The sequence below is a fragment of the Asparagus officinalis genome, chromosome 1 (assembly GCF_001876935.1).
Source record: "Asparagus officinalis chromosome 1, Aspof.V1, whole genome shotgun sequence".
NCBI lineage: Eukaryota > Viridiplantae > Streptophyta > Magnoliopsida > Asparagales > Asparagaceae > Asparagus > Asparagus officinalis.
The window spans coordinates 99324237-99332976 of record NC_033794.1 but is presented as its reverse complement, the minus strand read 5'-3'; the positions used below and the strand labels follow the sequence as shown (position 1 = coordinate 99332976).

At 39.4% G+C, this 8740-nt stretch overlaps 1 pseudogene; it reads right to left on the bottom strand.

Moving 5' to 3' along the window:
- LOC109828779 lies at positions 2343–5833 on the bottom strand (annotated as a pseudogene).

The window sequence follows — 8740 nt, the reverse complement described above, 5'->3', positions numbered from 1 at the left end:
GAATTTATCAAAAGCTGACTTGAATCCTCTTTTTATAGTAGTATAGATAGATATGGATATAGATGTAGAAGGAAATTTATGATGTTGATCAATCGGATGTGGTATCTGCAATTTGACAACATTTCATCTCATAATGCTTAGAAAGCGTTTTCCAAAGATTCATATTGTTCCATTGGTCTTTACTGGAAGACAACAGATTAAATAAAAATGGGAAAAAAATATATTTGTACTTTAGACGTTGTGAATTCGAAGTGTTACAGGATTGTAAACTATAATTTCCTCTAAACACAAACTAATGGTGTTACTTAACTCTCATTCCCTTTTAAGAGTGCTTTCTGAATCCCCCTTAAATGTGAGTGTTTCTTAGACATCCCCTTAACTCTCAAGTTGTCACAAAAACCCCTTTTAAGTTTTGTTAGAAAACCCTCCAAACTAACACCAGACAAATTTTCAAAACCGACCCATTTCATGATTTAATTGCAAAAAACGACCCGTTTCTATTTTATTTATAAAAACCGACCCAGTTGGTTGAAACTGGGTCGGTTTTTGAAAAAATTTTCCCCAAACTTCACGGGAGTTCAACTCCCGTGAAGTTTTGTTATGAGAAAAAACTTCACGGGAGTTCAACTCCCGTGAAGTTTCGTAAATTTTTTTTTCAAAAACCGACCTGGTTTCGGCGACAGTGCTGAAACCAGGTCGGTTTCTCTAAATAAAACAGAAACGGGTCGTTTTTTGCAATTAAATCATGAAAAGGGTTGGTTTTGAAAATTTGTCCAACTAACACCTGTTTAAAGCAGCAAGTTACCTGAGAACAGCAAAACTTAACGGTGTTTTATGACTCTTTGAAGAAACGCCAGTTTTTTTTTTTTTTTTTTTTTTTTTTTGAGAATTTTGCCCTAAAGTACATTTCAATCTTTTAACCCCAGCTTATAGACCAATAAATACCATCTTCGAAATTTCCCTCCCTATAAATGTCAAACAATTCCCCATAGTGTCGGCGCGACCGATCAACGGTAAAATTCCTTAACCTGCATTACTTCTTCCGAAATTAGTGATGTTACATAAACTGAGGGTTTTCATGAATTTGGATCTTGATGGATGGATGGATGCAGGTGGATAATTCTTTGGTATCCTCTTTTATTCATTGTAACTTATAAAGTTTGATGAGGCTAGAGTTGTGTAATGATTAGGAGGTCGTGTCTTATCATGATGAAGCTCAGGGACGAGTCCGTGATTGTTCAGCGCTGGAGGCTGAAGATACAGAGCCTCTGGTATAACTTAAGTCAACTGTCCCTACAACAACATAAGAGAACTCAACTCAACTCAACTGTCACGCAGCCCGCTCTCGTACCACTTGTTGGGATTAGGCCTACTGAAAGGGTGCACAAAAGCTGTAGTGAAGTATCACGAGAAGACATCAAGATTTATGTGATTCCGCACTAAATTCTCACCAAAAGACAGTAGAGTTAAAACCACAATCTCTAGAATTTTTTTTAAAGGAAACTTTTTGGCGGAATGAGTGCAGAAAACCTTCTCTTTCTATTCACGACTTTGCTTGAGCAGGAACTTCTCTCTCTCTCTCTCTCTGTTCTGATGTCATTCTCCCCTGTTTCATTGGCTAGCTTGTTAGCGCGAGGCCCGGTCCCCTTACTGTTGGTTGCAGGACCCATACATTGTTGACGATGCCTTTATCTTTCCTAAATGAAGTTGCCTAAGGTGCCCCGGTAAATGTCTTACCTGTTCTATCTGGTTGTCCTGATAAATATGTCATCCAAGTGAGATTTACTGCGCATCTTTCGTCGACTGAAGTTGCATAAGGTGCCTTGCCCATTCTATTGGAATTCCTATCCATAGATACCTCGTTGATGTTCCCTTTAGGCCCCCCGTATCGGATTTAGCACCCTAATCACTGAAATGGAGAGGGAGTTACGCTGTCTCGGGGGACTGGAGACTAATAGTCGTGCACTTTTTGTTTTCAGTTGGCATCTGACCAACTCACAATGAATAGAAAACCTTCTTATGTAAGTATGAAATAGTCGGTCTGCATTCTCCTATCTCCAAGATTCATGTTTAAAACCTCTCTAGTATTATCTGAGAGAAGAAAAAAAAAAAGAGTTAAATCATGTCCAATCTATGCCTTTTATTATTTTTCATGCTCTTCGATCCCTTGGAATAATCGGATCATTTGAGCACCAAAACCATTTCAGAAACTTTTGCTTTCAAGTAGGAATGAGCAACCGATTCCATATTGATGTTCAAGCCACCATTAATAAAAAGAAAGAAAGAAAGATGCAGAGTTAATCCAAGAAGTAAGAAAGCTACAATTTTTTATGATTGCATAACTAAAATTCCGAAATTAATACTTGGAAAATTACATTCTTCACGAACATTTGAGACCTGTTCCAGATTTATTCAAAGAGTAAACCTCTCATATTGTTTTTAAGTGCTAATCTGCTCAGGTAAAACACTCCCTCAAGCAAGCATCAGCCACCTTTATTATCTTCTTTCCGACATTGTCACCACGAAATAGTCCTGCAAAGGCTGAAGGGGCAGTCTCAAGGCCATGCGAGATGTCTTCAAGCACATGGATTCTCCCTTTCTGAAGATGACCGGAGATTGAAGCTATACAGTCGCCATAGACGTTGAAGTAATCAGAGGCCAGGAACCCACGGATAGTTATTCGCTTGTAGATCACATCTACCACGTCAAGTACAGCTTTTTTCTCTTTATCAGTGTATTCTGCAATTGCTCCACATGCAGCCACTCTTCCAAATGTATTCATGTTGGCAACTGCAGCCTCTAACATTTCTCCACCAACATTATCAAAGTATATGTCTATTCCCTCAGGAAAATACCTATCATTAAACACACCATAAAAACAGCATCAGTTAGCTGAGGCTGCCTATATAAACTATGTTATCAGTGTTTATGGTTGCACGTATATGTGGAATGTGCATGAATTATTGTCCAAAGGGATCGCGTCAAGGCAGAGACTAGATTTATCTCGAAAACAAGGAGAGGCTACACATGTTTTCTTATAGTTCAATGACTTGAGTTAGACCTACCTGCCTAAAAGATGTTTGTTTTTGTAATTTTTTATAGGGTACATTCCAATTAGAGGATTGTAGACAAGGATGAGGCCAAAGATAATTTGCCCATTACAATTCCTTTTTGCTGAATGGCTTGACATTGAACTGCCTAAAAGGCTTTTCTTGTGTGTGTTTAGTATGGTTGTGGTAGGGATTTGGGCTAAGATGCTGCGGGATGGGATCTCAAATTAGTAGGATTTGTAAAAATTTTGTCCATATTCATTGATGGTAAGAATACAATGTAGTACATATGAGATAATTTCCTTAAGTAGATAAGTAGTGTCTGACGTTATGGGAACAAAAAAAGGGGAACAAAGGAGGGAAATCAAACAGCTCTTTATAAATAAAGAAAGTGCAAGTGCACAGACCTTTTAAGTGCCGATTTCAAATCAGGTTCTTCTTTGTAGTTGAATGCATCATCAAATCCTAGTTTCTCTTTGAGTATGGCGACCTGTATTAGTGCATGGCATGAAATATTTATTAAACACATTTCCTGATCATTGTTCAGTGTATAACAACTATATTTAATATAGACATGGCACACGGGTATGACACGAAGAGGACACGGTCTCATGGAAAATAAGATGCGGAGAGTCTGGAGACACAAATGACATGCATGCGGGTTTTACCCATTTGTTGCCGGATAATATTACATCAAAACCTGCCAGAGACTAGGATATGTTTTATTGAATGCAGGAAGAAAACCAAGGAAGTCTGACTGGAATCAGTGGCCTCTAATCAAGTAACTGCATGTATGTCAAAAAAAAAAAAAAAAAGGGAACCCTAAGGGATCTTATATTTTATCTACTACTAGTATGTAACATCGCATATCTACTAGATGCTCAAATTTTTATCGACTTTTAAGTTAATATGTTTCTGTAAGCAAATATCTTTTCATGGCATATCGTTAGAATTCTGTAGAAGTTGATACTGGTCCAACATATTTGGATTCATTAACATGGGCTCTAAAGTGTCCAATATATGCCAAGCAAGTGTCACGTAAATGAAAGTCCAACACATACCAGAGACAGATGAATACTCACTTTGAAAATCTATAATTGATTAGAATTGCGTTATACAATATTTTAGAGCAAATGCACAATAAAGCTGAAATAATTGCGAAGAAGAAGCACGAGAAGAAGCAATCAGCAATCGCAAACACAGAGATTTACGTGGTTCATCCAATTTGGGGTGTGTCCACGGCAGAGGCGTCAGAGAAATTCCACTATCAAAAGATAAAGAAGTACAAGAACAATGCAAAAGCCTAAACCCTCAAACTTTGCTTTCTCACAAAAAATGCGTAATCTAAATTCTCACTCTTTTAATATATAGGAGACAAAAATAGATGAGGAAAGAGGTATCCAAAACTTGGTAGGAGTTGGAGATTAAAAGAAAGGTGAACGCCTAAAATTAAATCATCAAAAACTGCAATCAGTACGTAACCGTTGATGATCAAATATGACCATCGATGATCTCCTACAAACCATCGATGGTTCTCTGTAGTTCATCGATGGTGCAAAATCATGTTTCTATTTTTCTCCGTTTGTTCACTGTAAGCCATAGATGATTGAAGTGACTATATATTGATGGTCTCCTATTGACCATCGATGAACTATTGGCTGAATTGCACAATCAGAGGGTTTTGAGGCACAATTTCAACATAATTCCTCTCTAAGTACCGATTAATGTTGCAAAGCAATACTAATCTAGGTCATTAAGTGTATGCTACAGAGTAGCGAGATGAAGACCTTTTTCTTGCTACCAGTGCATCCAACAACATAGCAACCGGCGAGCTTTGCAAATTGTCCTACCAGGTTGCCAACAGATCCCGTCGCTGCTGATACAAACACTTTTTCGCCTTTCTTCGGTTTGCAAAGTCGTAAAATCCACTGGTAAGCTGTAAGTCCACTTGTACCTGTACTCCCCCCCCCCCCCCCCCTCCATGTTATGCATTGGTACTTACGAAGTTAGGAGGGAAACATGCAACTTGTAATTACTAACCGAAAACACCCAAGTGATATTACAGTGGGAATTCAGTCGCAGTTATCTTGTTGATCACGGTCCCAGGCCGAACCACAGTGTACTCCTCCCATCCCAGAACTCCCGCAACCAAGTCATCCTTCTTGAAGCCTGGGTTGCTGGAGGCCACAACTCTCCCCACACCAAATGCAATAATTTCCTGTCAGAACAAGATCATGTTGTCAGTCTTCTTGAAGGGTTAAATTTCGTAAAAAACCCCTGAAGTTTCGGGTATTTTTTTCATAAGCCCCCAGAACTATTTTACGTTAGGGGGCTCCAGATTTCACTGGGGGCTCTCTCAATTAAAACAGTTCAGGTGGTTGCGTGCAAAACAATCAAAAGTTCAGGCGGTTTTGCGAAATTTACTCTTATTTGAGATACACGAATTAACTCACTCACTTTTCCTGGCGCGAGCTGCGCAGCCAAATTTATCGCCTCATGTGAGGAGCTGTACTTCTTCATGCGATTGATCTGGTAGGGGTCGACGTACACGTACAGATTCTTAACGACAATGTCTTCCGATCGCCTCCTCCGTCTTTTAATGTCAGTCGGGTGCTCCTGACGCTCCAGTCGGACTCGATTGCGCCGGCTGCCGTCGTCGATGTAGTTCTTGATTGTGATGTACCTGTTCTCCACCTCCATCTCCATCCCCACTCTTTTTCCTCTTCCAACCCCTGTTACAGCTTCAGTTCTCCTGAGCAAAGAAGCCCTGGAAGCATTATACGTGCGTGACTCTGATGGGTTGCCGTCGTCGATATAGTTTCGTTTTTTAATTGTTTCAGAATTATATATATGGAGTAAGCGCGCAACTAGTTGGAATTGTTTTGAAATGCGATCCATTTTTCCAATTGCTTTCCCTTTTTTTTTTGAATTAAAAATTATCAAAAAATCTGTGTTTTTTCGTCTACCCATAAAATTATATCCTAAACAAATAAAATTAGTTCATCCACCTTTTTCGGTACGAATTTATAGGATTCCAATATTATGGTGCTAAAGACGCTTTCCATAGAAGAAAATGGATTTAGAACTCATAATACGCCTGTTCTTTCTGAGGAAATAAATATTGTTAATCTCATCTCAATAGTGTCAGAGAAAGGGAAATAGGGTGAGACTGTGAGTCTAGTAGTTCAAAAGGCAAAATAATTGGAGAAGGCGACGCGTAATAAGAAACCTAGATTTATGAATGAAATACTACTAAAATGCAACGCAAATATCACACGGATGCAGTACAAGAGTAACCTGTACTAAACTAGTCAAAATATTATGAGCTACTACATTAATGCTCTTAAGAAACAAACAATTAAAATTTGTTTCTAATAAACTTATTATGCAACATATAATGAAACTAAACAAATATATAGCAATCGAGATCCCGTAAGCAAGTTAATTAATAATTATGTCTAAAACAATATTTGTGAAAGAAAACATACAAACAACAACAAAAATAAGTGCAATCAAATTAGATGAGAATTATACCTAAAAAGCAAGCATAATAGAAAATGTAGGATCCCACAAAATTGCTACTAGACGCTAGCTTCTTTGCTTGTACAGAGCGTAGCGAGATAGAGATGCTTTATTTGGTTGTATATGATGAAGATGTGACTTATGGGGGCCACAAAGTTGAAGAAAAAAAAAAGAAGAAGAAACCGCGTGAACTGTTTCTCCACGTGAAGAGATAGAAGCAGACTTTTTTTTTGTTTTTTTTTCTTTCGTTTCTTGCAAATCGTTGCAGGCCCACCCGACTTCCACTGCCTATAAAAACTTGACAGCTAGGGTTTCTTTTTGGGCTTGGTGCAAAATTGAGGGGGTGAGTAAAGGACGGTTGCAGAGAGGCGGAAGCAGAGGGGAGAAAGAGAAAATCGGCTATTTCTTCTAGGATTTCGTGCAAAAGAGTGCTTTGGCGATTGTCCTTTTGTGAGAGAAAAAGTATTTGGAGGCCGACCTTTTCTTGTGAAGAAAAGTAAGGAGCCTATTCGAGGGTTTAGATTGTGAGAGTTGTAAACCCAATTGTATTCCTTTTCTCTATAATAGTAGATCCCCCCTCCTTGCCCCGTGGACGTAGGCAGTTTGCCGAACCACGTAAAAATTGGTTTGTTTGTGTTTGTGGCCATTGTAATAGTTTTTAGGATCACTCGACGCGCAGTCCTAGAGCTGACGAGAGGAAGAGCAAATATCCTATTTTGATAGGATATTAGGCTTTCAGATTCTTGTTCCCTTTGAGAAACAAGAATTCTTATCGATCTTTCTCTCTTATTGTGCACCAGAAACTCTGCCGAAATTTCCGCTGCGCACAACAAGTGGTATCAGAGCCCAGATTCCAGATCTAGGGTTTGGTTGAAGGAGTAGATCAATTTGGAGGCCCGTTTAGGACTTCATTAGTGATAAAGGTGGGATCTTTTGGTAAAGACTCTATCTTTTAGTTTTGGATCTATTCAGAAGGTGCTTCGGGTGTCGAGGGGGGTTCTTCTGGCGCGAAGACCATTCAGAGTTTGAATATCCACTCTATGAAGATAGATGTGGAGAAATTTAATGGCACAAACAACTTTGAATTATGGAGATGCGAGGTTTTGGATGCGCTGAACGCGCAGAATTTGGAGGATACATTAGAGTTAGATGGCAAGCCAGATGAGATTGAAGAGAAGGTTTGGAAGAAGATAAATCGAACGGCATGTGGTGTGATTAGGTCTTGTTTGACTCAAAATCTAAAATATGATGTGATGAATGAGACTTCTGCGAAGAAGATTTGGGAGATTCTCGAAAGCAAGTATTTGACCAAGAGTGTGGAAAATCGCTTGCATTTGAAGAGGATGCTTTATCGTTTTCAATTGAAGAAGGGAACCTCCATTAGAGATCACATGAACCACTACACTAAGCTTCTTGCGGATTTGGCGAATGTGGATGTCGTGATTGAAGATGAGGACAAGGCGTTGCTGTTGTTGAGTTCCTTGCCCGACGAGGAATATGAGACCTTCTTTCTTACTCTGATTAATGGGAAGGCATCACTTTCGTATAGTGAAGTCACTGCTGCATTGGTGAATTATCAGCTTCGGAAGAAGGATAAGGAGAATTCGACTGAGTCGGTAGCAGAGGCGTTGGTCGCAAGAGGGAAGAATCCAAACCGGAAGAATTAGAAGTCACAGTCTAGAGTAGGGCATCCTACAATTGGAAAAGATCAGTGTGCTTGGTGCAAGGAGACTGGTCATTGGAAGAAAGACTGCCCAAAGCTCGACGAATGGATGAAGAATAAGCAGAAGGGAAAAGGGAAGCAACCATCATCAGAAGCAAACATCGTATCGGATGGTAATAATTCTGACTCTTCTATTTATTCGCTTTCTATCAGTCCTACAGATAGCTATTCGGAGGAATCTGAATGGATGTTGGATAGTGGTGCGACCTATCATGTGTGCCCTAGAAGGGAATGGTTCTCCAGTTTTGAGAAGCTGGTGGATAGTGGTGTGGTGTACATGGCTGATAACCGTGCATGCCAGATCCTTGGGATAGGAAGAATTCGCATAAAGATGTTTGACGGGACTGTTAGAGAGTTAAACGATGTGAGATATGTTCCTTCTTTGAGGAAGAACTTGATCTCGATTGGAGCTTTGGTTGGAGAGGGTCTGAAGGTTCGTGTTGAG